Here is a 12,296-nt window from a genome sequence, read left to right as displayed (position 1 = left end):
CACCGACGGTATGTATGATAATACTATAATGTTATGAAGAAACAATCCTTTATATTGTGTAAAACTAAGACGTGATTGATACGAACACATTGGGTTAAACGACTAGAATTTATCTTAAGCTAGCGAATGTCAGACATGCGAGCAAGACTGTCCTAATTCACTTCTTTTTCTTCTTCTCTTTATCGCCACTACCGCCTTTATCGCCACTACTGCTCTTATCGCGCTTGCCATGACTTCCAGAACCGCCACCGCCACCACCACCACCACCACCAAAGACAGTTTCAATTAAGGTCTCCAGTTTACTCGGGCGACGTAATAAACCCGAGCCACCGTCCGCTCCTATCTCCCCGTTATCGTTCATAACAAATCTGCAAATAAAAACAATCTTTGTAAAAATGTAGACATCGCTTCAGCAAGACCACAGGTATTCGTAAATGTTGTCTATTGTTTGCTCCCTAAAACCATAACTGGCGTTTTAATTCATTTATTGTGGTTTTATTTCTAAGCCTTAGGTATACATCGTTCTAAAGTTTCAAGTGGTGGAAAATTGATACTTGTGAATCTGTAAACGATCTTAATTTTGACATAAGCATTAAGAAATAATTTATAGCAAGACCGTCTGTTAACATTATTCATGCACGGTGTGTATAAATAGTGTTACTTCACGGGTTTTCTATAAATCATTTCGAGTCTTATATGTATTTTATTGTAAAACTTAGATCAAATAAGATAGAAATGTTTCTTCGCGCATGTATTTTGCTAAACGGTATGTCGTAGCGCTAATATGTTTATGGTATGCCAGGACAGGAAATGGTAATGCGTCTAGCGGAAGAGTTCAATCTGGGTTAAAATGAAAGCGAATTATTCCGAAAAGCGGATAACGAACTCAGTGTGTGTTTAAATTAATCAAGACAGATGTGCTATGTGACATTTCGTTTTTAACTTGTTATTAAGTAAAACATTTGATCAGATTTGAAAGCACTATTTATAGATGCATACAAACATAGCCCTAAATGTCACGTCGATGTGACGTCAACATAATATAATTCTGATAGAATATTCAAGCTACAGTTTCTACGACACACATATTATGAATACCGCCAAACGTCATAGCGACGCGCTGGTAAAGAATCTCCCACAAAGTTTTTTTGGATGCCGTCAAGGACACTAGTGTGTTCTGTGTTCTGATGCATTCTGTGTTCTGATACATTCATTGATTAAAAAAAGATAGAACGACGATTATAGATTTCTGTCATATTTGAATACGATGAGCGTATATCTTTATGTTCCGGTAAATCTAATTAAGTATTATAAAATCTATTTTGGAAAGAAATTCCAGCATTCCGCTTGTATCAGAAAATCAAAATAAATTTGAGGATAACGACTTTTGCGACATCTATTTGGAACAACGAAAAACATACAATACACTTGTTCCTGAGTTTTATTTAAGGGGGTCTTCCCCCTGGACATTTTTGAAATACAGGCATGAAATTGTGGCCTATGGTGCATTCATATGTCTAAATTTTCAGGTAATGGAGAGGTAACTCACTCACCTCCTGATTGGGATTGGGTGGGGGAGGTAGGCAGGGAGTTGTCCGCCTAGAAAAAATTGAAACACATGTTTGAAATGGTCTAAATGTTTAGAAAAAAATGTTTCCTGCCAAAATAGTACGATGCATCTTTGATGAGTATGTCACTTCTCAGCCAACTGAGGGTGGGTGGGGGAGGCGAGGGAGGGCACCAGCCCCCCTTGACGGCCCTGGATCTAGGCCTGGAGTATAATAAATATTGGATGGTATGTTCATTGATCGGAGACGCATTATGCCGTTAAAAAAGCTAAGGTTGAATCTTTTAATTTAATATATCAAGATAATATTTGATGTTTACAAATTTATAAAGGGTCGTTTAATTTTCTTTTCGTATCTGTATATATGAAATGCGCCTAAATATGAGTGGCTTTCAATTATACTAGTAAATGAGGACGCGGTTAAGGGTACATCAAGGGGTACAATACGGGAATACGTGGATGGGAAATGAAATACTATTTTACGGCATCTTTTTGTTGTTGTTGTTGTTTTGTCCTGAAAGCATCTTTATGCACTGAACAAACATATATGAAACCAAAGTTGAATTGAATAAATGTATGTGAAACTATCTGGAGGCGCTTACGTCACAAAAATATAACCTAACTGATGTACCCCTAATCTCCATTGTGATGCTTATTTTGTAAGAAATTTTAAAGAAATAAGTATGTCATGTAAAACAAAATTCAGTGCACAAAGTCGTAAAGTTTAAAGTGCAAAAACAATTTTCTTAAGGAGATACGCCTTCAAGCTACCCTTCATTGTATTTTTAGAAGCCATTTTGTTCATTCGTCACAATTGTAAACAAAAATACCCATAACGAAGGGTGTTCGTTAACAAAAAGTACGCCTGTAAGGCAGTACGTATGTAAATCGCTATCGATTACAAGTTATACGCCAACATTGTCGAAAGATCAAGAGTTCAACACTGCAAAATCTAAATTTTGGCCTTATAACATATTAAATTAATACGCGTTTCCTAAAAAAAATGGTATTTGTTTGTTTTTACTACAGTTTGTTGGCATTGTTGTTGTCGTAACACATCGTTGATCTTTGCATGTTTTTTTTTTTCGAGAACCTTATACACGTGTGAGATATCCTGAACTATGGTGCTGATTGAGGTCCAACATCAGGTGAAATCTATCTGTTAGCATCAGTAACAATAGTAATCATGGATAAGAGTAATATACAGAAAATGTACGGAAAAGACAGAAATTTGTGAACAAATGTGGTGAGAAGAAAGAGGACCACCGGCACTATCAGCCATATCAGTTGATTAGACGCCCCACATACAACGGAAGTTGAAGTATGAAAATAATTGTCCACAGAATACCTCTTATTAGGGCAGTGGACCCAAAATTAATGTCTTTGAATGCCAAATTTTAAAATTCAAATTGTTGCGTACAAAGAACCCAATTTCAGGATACAGAATTTTAAATTAAGATGGTTTAAAAGGACATGTGTCAGATATAACTTCTCATACATGTTTGTGTGATGCTGCTCGATCAATAGTTCTCGAGAGAAAGTCACCAATTACATTACAGTCTGAAAAGTGTCGAAATGGAGTATTTAGCGTAATTACTGCTGTGTGTGAAGGCTGTGGGAAAACATTGACATTCATACCAGCCATAAGCTCAAAAATGGACTATATGATATTAATATTCGAGCTGTCTGGGGTGCAATGGCCAGTGGTATTGGTGCAACTGATCTGAATGAACAGTTAGGGACTCTTAACATTCTTTTAAATATCTGGTTAAGTTACTTACCACAGTAATTTGTTAGTTTGTATGTCAAAAAGCTAAATCCAATATTCACTAAGATCACTATATTGATATGTCCATATCATATTGAATTTTCATATTGACTATACCTGAATGTTTATATTATCTGATGTTATCTATGTGTTCTGTACAAACATCGAACTGAATTACTCTAAAATTGCGTGAATATACAAATTTATGTAATCTAACACCTTGCCGATAGAGATTTTCAGCTTACTTCGACGCGTACTGCGGACCATGGACTGCGAACTTACTATAGGGGTTTTCTCAAACTGTATATACGTTTTTTTATGCAAAACTGAACAGCGGCATATTTAGCATGTAATACTATCCGAGAAAAGACAGTTATAAGATTTATTAATATCCTTTGTATTGTATATACATGTATGAATAATCGATATATATGTATTTTGTCTTACAAGCATTCTTAACAGCGTGGGCGCATTTTAAATAATATCTTTTTATCTTTTATATCTTTTTTTTTATTAATGTATCTACTCAAATCTTTAGACTACCGTATTTATAAACAAGACATCGCAAACTTATTCTTTTTATGCCCCCCTTCGAAGAAGGAGGGGGGTATATTGTTTCGCACATGTCGGTCGGTCGGGCGGAATGTAGACCAATCCGTTTCCGGGTGATAACTCAAGAACGCTTTGGCCTAGGATCATGAAAGTTTAAAAAAAGGTTGGTCATCACCAGCAGATGACCCCTATTGATTTTGAGATCTGTATGTCAAAGGTCAAGGTCACGGTGACCCTGAACAGTTTAGCGGTTTTCGAATGATGACACAAGAACGCTTGGCCTTAGGATCATGAATTTTGTTAGGGAGATTGGTCATAACCAGGAGATGACCCCTATTAATTTTTAGGTCAGTACGTCAAATATCAAGATAACAGTGACCTGGAACAGTTAAACGGTTTCCGGATGATAACTCAAGATTGCTTGGGCATAGGATCGTTAAAGTGGATAGTGAGGTTGGTCATCACCAGCAGATGACCCCTATTGAATTTGAGATCAGTAGCTCAAAGGTCAAGGTCACAGTGACCAAGAACAGTAAAGCGGTTTCCGGGCAATAACTCAAGAATGCTTGGGCCTAGGCTCAGGAAAATTGAAAAGGAGACTGGTCATGACCAGCAGATGACCCTATAAATTTTGAGGTCATTAGGTCAAAGTTCAAGGTCAAATTGGCCAGGAACAGTTAAAGGGTTTCTTGATGATAACTTCAGAACGCTTGGGCCAAGGGTCATGAAAGATGATACAGAGGTTTATCATGACCAGCAGATGACCCCTATTGATTTTGAGGTCAGTAGGTCAGAGGTCAAGGTTACAGTGACTCGGAACATTTAAACAATTTCCAGACAATTACTTGAGAACCCTTTGGCCTAGGATCTTGAATCTTGATGGGAAGCTTGGTCATGACTAGTAGATAACTCCTATAGATTTTGAGGTCAGTAGGCCAAAGGTCAAGGTCTCATTGGCCGAAACAGTTTTTGGATGATACCTTGAGAAGGATTGGGCCTAGGATCACGAAATTTCATAGAGAGGTTGATTATGACCAGCTGATGACCCTTGCTGATATTGAGATCAATAGGTCAAAGGTCAAAGTCACATTGAACCAGAACAGTAGAACTTTTGTTTAAAGTCAGCAAATAATTTCTGTTCCTTATGCAATTACTGAATGCATCAAGGGGGCATTTAGTGTTCGACGAGCTCTTGTTTATCTGAAGTGTAGCAACTTATCTATATGTTTGTAGTCAATTTCGTGAGGTTCTAGCCAGTATTCGCTAGCAGTAAAAACGGCCGTTTATTCAACGACCAACATACCTTTTAATCAAGGATTTGAACCAATGACCACCTGGTAAGAAGACAGACACTTTTCCCCTGTGCCGCAAGAGGTTCGCCTTTTTTAAATCAGGGTATCAAAACAACATAATTATGTTACAAGTTAGTTGAATATTTGGTATCAAAGAGTGTATATAGTGATTTTGGAAACATAGTTTCATACTATTGCACTCGGGTCGCTGAAATGCTATTGTACGACGCACAATTTTGAATATGCACGATACGATGCGTGACAGTTTAATGCACCGCGGTAAAAAAATTGTCTTACTTGGTATTATACATGTACATTCTGAACTATTTCAAACCCTACAAATTTATTTTTATACGCTACTGAATTAATTAAGTTTTCTCGGCCACGTTATCAGGATATAAAAGATGGCTACATTATAAATTTTTAAACCAATATATACCGTGAGTTTTTATGAGTTTAAATCTTTGTCCAAGTTCCCCAAAGCCAAGTATCTACACATACCATGTGTATGCATGTGTTCGAAAAGGTACCCGACTAAAAAGGCTTTGTCAATAATGATAAAGGCTAGTCTCGACTACTAAGCCTGTTGTATCAAATGACCACACAGAATTGCTCAAATGGTGTCAAAAATATAATTTCGTTGACAATTCTATGCATGCACTGGCCATAAGACATTTTTAATATGATCTGAATTTGACCTTGGACACGTTCATGCCTAATGTTCACAAAACAATTTTCGGTCTCCGCTAGGTTTTAGATCGACATTTTGACAGCCAGTTTTAATAGTACTTAAAGATTAAATTCCTGTTCAGACTGATAATTCATACTGAATAGTCACTTTAAGATAGTAAATTTAAAACGACTTTTAACATGCAACATGCAATATCAGATTATGAAAATACGAAGTGGCTATTTCCTTTGTTTATTTCCAAATATGCTGATACACGACTAATTCAGCATGTTTTAGCTGAAATATGGTACTGTATTGGATCTCGTTTCGTCGGGGTTGAATGTTACCGCACGAGCGCGGGTATGTTCATTTCATGAACACCGATCTAAGAGGTAAGTAACTGACTTACACCACGTCATCTTAATGTTAGTTTTTATTTAATCATTCATTTAGTTATAAGTCTTTCCTTCTTCCAGTCAGAAAATAAATGATATTGGGAATTACTTTAACTTCAGCAGGTAAATTTAAATACGTAAAATGACATTAAAAAAAAGTTATGTGAGTTCTGCTAATTCGCCAATGTAAATGCACTTTTGTTCAACAATTATTTGTTGGGAGTTTTTTACCTTTTAAGGCACAACTTCACACTTCGGTTGCATGTTTATAAAGCATTTTCATGATAAACTTAGTTTCGGGCTCTGCATTTACGGTTTCGTCGTGGTCGTGGTCGTGATCGTTATCATCATCATCATCATCATCATCTAACAACAATAACTAAAATGATTATCTTCTTCTTCTACTCCTCCCTGTTAAGTACTGAGCCGTGAATGTATCTTCTACATGAAAACATGACGAGCGTAATTCAAAGGTCAAAATATACAACATTTAAAAAAGAAGTATACATTTGTAAATGCTACTTGACGTAGGTATTGTCTATTTTCCGTAAGTATAGACCTGACACTCATTAATCTTCTCCAGTATTTTCGGGGGTTTCCATTATTTTACGAAATATTTCTATCCTGAAATAACCAGTATAAATAACCAGTGGCACGGTGGCATGGTAGTAGCTGTCTGACTGTCACGCACGACACCACAAGTTCAAAATCACCTCAGACCATTTTCTTAAATTCAATGTAATGTTGTTATTGATGTTACTTTTACTCTTACAATATTTGTTAACATATTTTATGAAATCTGATTGTTTTCTCTTGTAGATCTAGTATTCATTTTCAGGAAACGCTGGTGAGAAATACTTTGTCTTTTTATCTAAGATACTTCTAAATATATTTTATTTATTCAACATTTTCCATAACGTTTATAGACATAAGATTTGATCAGATAAACATGGCAAAATTTCTACCGAAAAAAAAATGGGTGAAAATGGTCAGTTAGCAGAAGGTGAACCAGAAATGCATTTTTGTCGGCACAGCTATTTGCATATGTAAAATTGTGAAAATTATAAAGAAATATATACGCAATATTTATATCGCTATTTAACTTCAGACACCGAGAATTAATTTACGGAAAATATACGGAATATTCTTAAGGTTTAGCCGTATATAAAAAAACAACAGATATTTTTAGCGAATGAATAGCATCTTGACACACAACTTATCTCTCCAATACATGTTTTACTGTTCTGTCCGACGGAGTTGGATACTTAAAATATTCTAAATGAGTTGTCCCCCTTTAAATAAGAATGCCATTTGTAAAGAAATAGATGTAAACAATTGTCAAAACGATGTTTTACCTAGTTATGTAAAGTTTAAACACTCGCACGATGTTGCAAATGCATCAAAACAAAGACATATAACAGCATTTTAAAAATGGTGAGTTTTTAAAGGCACTGGACTGTCCAGAAGTGTGGCCCCTTCAAATTGTCCCTTTCCGGAATTCAATACATATATGAATAAATTGACAATGGTTTTGTACAATAATATAAATGTTTTATATGCTGTTGTATTTTCATGTAAAACAATTCTTTCTTTCTATGATCTGAAGACGTTCGAACTTTTTGCTCTGAAACATGGACCTATACCTTAAGTGTCAGGTCAATACTTACGGACAATAACATGACATTAAATAAACATTACAGTTTAAATTCATCTAACATTCTTTTCAAGTGCTCGGGTATGGTATGATACCTGTGCACGAGCGCAGGTATGGTATGATCCTTGTACACGTGCGCAGGTATGTATGTAGGTATTCATTTTGGTTATTAACCCGCAGAGAACAATAGAACAGTTGTGTAAGAAATTATCTTACAAGACTTCTTATATCATTGATATTTACGAATAACAAATCCTACTCTACATGTTCATTATCTTATGTTTGAACATATAAGTATAAATGTATAATTGATCAGTATCTCGTATATTGAAGAATACACTATATTTACTATGTCGTAGTGTGTTTTGTTAAGTGTTTAAACATACGATGGCTTAGAAATAAACGAAATATATCACGTTTTGGTATAGCATAGACTTACTAGCTGCTCATGGAAATGTAATAATGCTACATGTATCTTATGTAATTTAGTCCTAATAATTAAGAGTCTTTGATATAAGGTACGGAATTATGAAGATCTAGTTTAACATCATGTTGTTTATTCTGTTTTCAGTTACATGTTTTTGTGTCTTGCTTATTTATTTTGTGTAATAATCACTAGCTTTTTGTATATCGTCACCGAAGGTTTTTTCTTTATTTCTTCATATTCATTTTAGCATGTTTGACGATAAATTATTTAATTTAAAAAAGTGATAATGCTCGTGGAACCTACACTCATTTTAAATAAGGGATAATCTACCTACCTATGGATATACGCGAATCTCAATCATTAGCAGTTTTTAAAAGAAGTCTTAAAGAAGTTTTCAAACCTCCCGTCGTCCCTACATTTTATCTCAAAGGCGAAAGAATACAGACAATTCATCACTGTAGAATAAGAAATAACTGTAGTAACCTCAACTCAGATTTATATAATAACCATCTTGTGCCCAATCCATTATGCGAATGCGCACTGTATGCTGTCACGTGACATGGCGTACGGCAAGAAAAAGTAAAGATGGCGGAGGAGGATGTTGATGAAAGGTAGGTTCCTTATTTGTTCGCTGGTTTCTCTGTGACTATATCCTTTATGGGAATACTTATTGTCGTATAACACGGCACTGACATTTGTCTCTCATCGACTGTATACCATTACCTCAGATGACGGCTTTATTTTCTAGACTTTGCCCTTGAATGCAACAAAAACAATTGGAAATAATTTTTAGCGAGGAGAGATTCAGTTTTTCAATTTTTTCATTCCTTCTTTGTGCGATTTGTGTCAGTTTATGAAGTACAGATAAACTTTGTACATAGATAAGTTGTGTGTTTTAGCCAGTTCCCTGAAAACCGCATATTTCTTTAAAAAAATCTCGTTCAAAAAATTGCCCAGTGTACGTTCAGAAGACCGGCGGTTTGCTGTCGGTGTACGATAAGACGTCGGTCAAAAAGTGTACGATGAGAAGACAGAAATTCGAAGATTTTCTTCCGAAAAAGTGTACGGATAGAAGCAAAATCGTTGCATATTCGACAATTGCCTCAGAACTTAAAATCACTAATCTGGTCTATATTTCGACAATAGCTCTGCCATTTTCTCGAAAAGACCAATTTAAGTGATGCCTTGTAAATGTTTTGCTGTTGTCGAACTTGTCTTTCTCCTTTAACACCTAATATTCTTTTGTCACTTAAAAGGAATCATTTTTCGACAAAGCTCTTGGCATTTGACACAGTAAACTTAAACCAAATAAATCGGATTGTTTGGGTTTCAGAGTCAAAGTATTGTCCAGATATCCAGATATACGGACAAACAAATATAAACACTTATCCACTGTGAAAAAAACTACTAATATTTTGATAAATAATATATCTGCATTACAGGTGTCTCAGTTATAGCGACCTTATTTTCTCTGCATCTTTAAAGGTGTTAGAGCAGAAAGACAAGTTCGACAACAGCAAAACATTTACAAGGCATCACTTTTCGTGAATATGGCAGAACTAATGTCGAAATATAGACCAGATTAGTGATTTTAAGTTCTGAGGCAATTGTCGAATATGCAACGATTTTGTCTTCTATCCGTACACTGTTTTCGGAAGAAAATCTTCGAATTTCTGTCTTCTCATCGTACACTTTTTGACCGACGTCTTATCGTACACCGACAGTAAACCGCCGGTCTTCTGAACGTACACTGGGCAATTTTTTGAACGAGATTTTTTTTAAGAAATATGCGGTTTTCAGGGAACTGGCTAAAACACACATTTTATCTATGTACAAAGTTTATCTGTATTTCATAAACTGACACAAATCGCACAAAGAAGGAATGAAAAAATTGAAAAACTGAGTTTCTCCTCGCTTAAAATTATTTTCCATTGTTTTTGTTGCATTCAAGGGCAAAGTCTAGAAAATAAAGCCGTCGTCTGAGTTAATGGTATACAGCCGATGAGAGACAAATGTCAGTGCCGTGTTATACGACAATAAGTATTCCCATAAAGGATATATTCACAGAGAAATCAGTGAACAAATAAGGAACCTACCTTTCATCAACATCCTCATCCGCCATCTTTACTTTTTCTTGCCGTACGCCATGTCACGTGACAGCATACAGTGATGCGGTGCTGAGCTTGAAAATGCTGAACACTTCTTTTTTACATGTAACAGATACAGGCCTCAAAGGCGAACTCTTTTCATAATACCAGACAGTTCCATCCACTTAGTGCAAAGAAATTATTATTTGGAATAGATTCTTTAACAGATGAACAAAATGAAAAACTTTTTAAAGCAGTTCATAAATACATAAAGGAAAGTAAAAGATTTGATACTTGTTCAATATGATATAAATATTATGATACAGTTGTTTATCTTTATCTTTTGTATGGGTAAAAAGCTTTACATAGCTTATGTTAACTTGCAGAAATCTCTCTCTCTCTTGATTTGATTTGATATAATTTTTAACTGTTGTCACTGTTGACATTGACATATAACGGAGTGGTGGCTTAGTGGCTGGCAGCAACAAGAGGAAATAAGCATTTTTCTTTTGTTTATGTTTTCCTTATCTGCTTTTCATAATTTATCTTATTTCTAACATTTGCTTTTTTTAAAAAAAGAAATATGCGAATTTCATATTTGTTTAATTACAGAAAAGCTTTAGCAATCAAAATTTACTGTGTTTATGTATGTATATATGTCTAAGTGTGATATAAAAATACATTACTTTTATTTATAGCGTGACCACCCTGGGAAGGGCCCTCGATAATATTGTAATAACTTTTGGCCAAACCCATTTGACATTTTGATGTATGTGATTGTTGCTTGTGTTTCTGTATATATATATATATATATATATATATATATATATATATATATATATATATATATATATATATATATATATATATATATATATATAAAATATGATTAAACTAATGAAATAATCGATATAAATAATCAGTCTAAGGTCACCCATCGCGGTCAAGTTGCGACTACTATACTTTCATGCAAAATGTAAACAGTACATATGCCTGTATTTTCAAGTGACACCGGGTATGGAAGAGGTGTTTTTACGCCTATTACTGGATTTACGCACTGTTCATTTTCCGAAATTGTTCATTTTACATTACACTTTGTGCACCTTGCATGTAATATTCATATAAAGATGATTTGAAATATTGTTTGGTGGTGCACCAGGTAGCAAATAATTTGAGTGGACAAATGCCTAAAATACTTTCATGTGTATTTATTTGTTTCATTTTTTTACCACAAATGTTTCTTCAGTGCATATTAATTCTTCAAAAAGAAAAACAAAGTTAGCGGCTTAAAAAAAATGTAATTCCATACCCCACCCACTTCTTACGTCATTCACTCCCTTGATGTATCCTTAGAAAATAACAACAACAAACACACACACACACACAAACAAATGGTTAAACAAACAGAACTAAAGCATTATATCAGACAAGGAAAACTCCCTGTGCAGTTGCTAGTATACATTTTATGTGTCTATTTTTAGAAACACGCTAAACATTGAAAAACCACAATTTATACACTTACTGTTTACTTTAATATGATAAAAGATTATAACAAAAAGCTCAAAATGGGACATTTTTATAGAACATGTTCAATTTAAAAGCGACCCGGATAAAAATGCTGTTTAACCTTTACCATATATTGTCTACATGCTAAAATAAGATTGAACGTACCTGATTATGTGTCCGGATCAGCGAACGTGTAATCTGTGGCGGCAAAGAGGTTATATTTAGGAAGAGGATCACATATATTTTTTACGGCATACGACAAAACATGGAGAGGAGTCTTGGAGCGGAGTAATGGTCCGTGAGATTTTAGAGTAACCTTGGAGTGAAAACATGGAGTGAGATTTAGGAGTCAAAACCAAATGTTTCGTTTTTTTTCCA

The 12,296-nt window shown here is 34.8% G+C and overlaps 1 long non-coding RNA gene across 1 annotated transcript; it reads right to left on the bottom strand.

Moving 5' to 3' along the window:
* LOC128548488 (uncharacterized) lies at positions 1-12,296 on the bottom strand. The gene is made up of 2 exons (XR_008367101.1): positions 12,084-12,296; positions 1-368 (listed from the first exon to the last, which is right to left on the bottom strand). It is a non-coding gene; the product is annotated as an uncharacterized LOC128548488 (long non-coding RNA).

This window comes from Mercenaria mercenaria, chromosome 14 (assembly GCF_021730395.1).
Source record: "Mercenaria mercenaria strain notata chromosome 14, MADL_Memer_1, whole genome shotgun sequence".
Taxonomy (NCBI): domain Eukaryota; kingdom Metazoa; phylum Mollusca; class Bivalvia; order Venerida; family Veneridae; genus Mercenaria; species Mercenaria mercenaria.
This window is presented reverse-complemented; position numbering and strand designations above follow the sequence as displayed.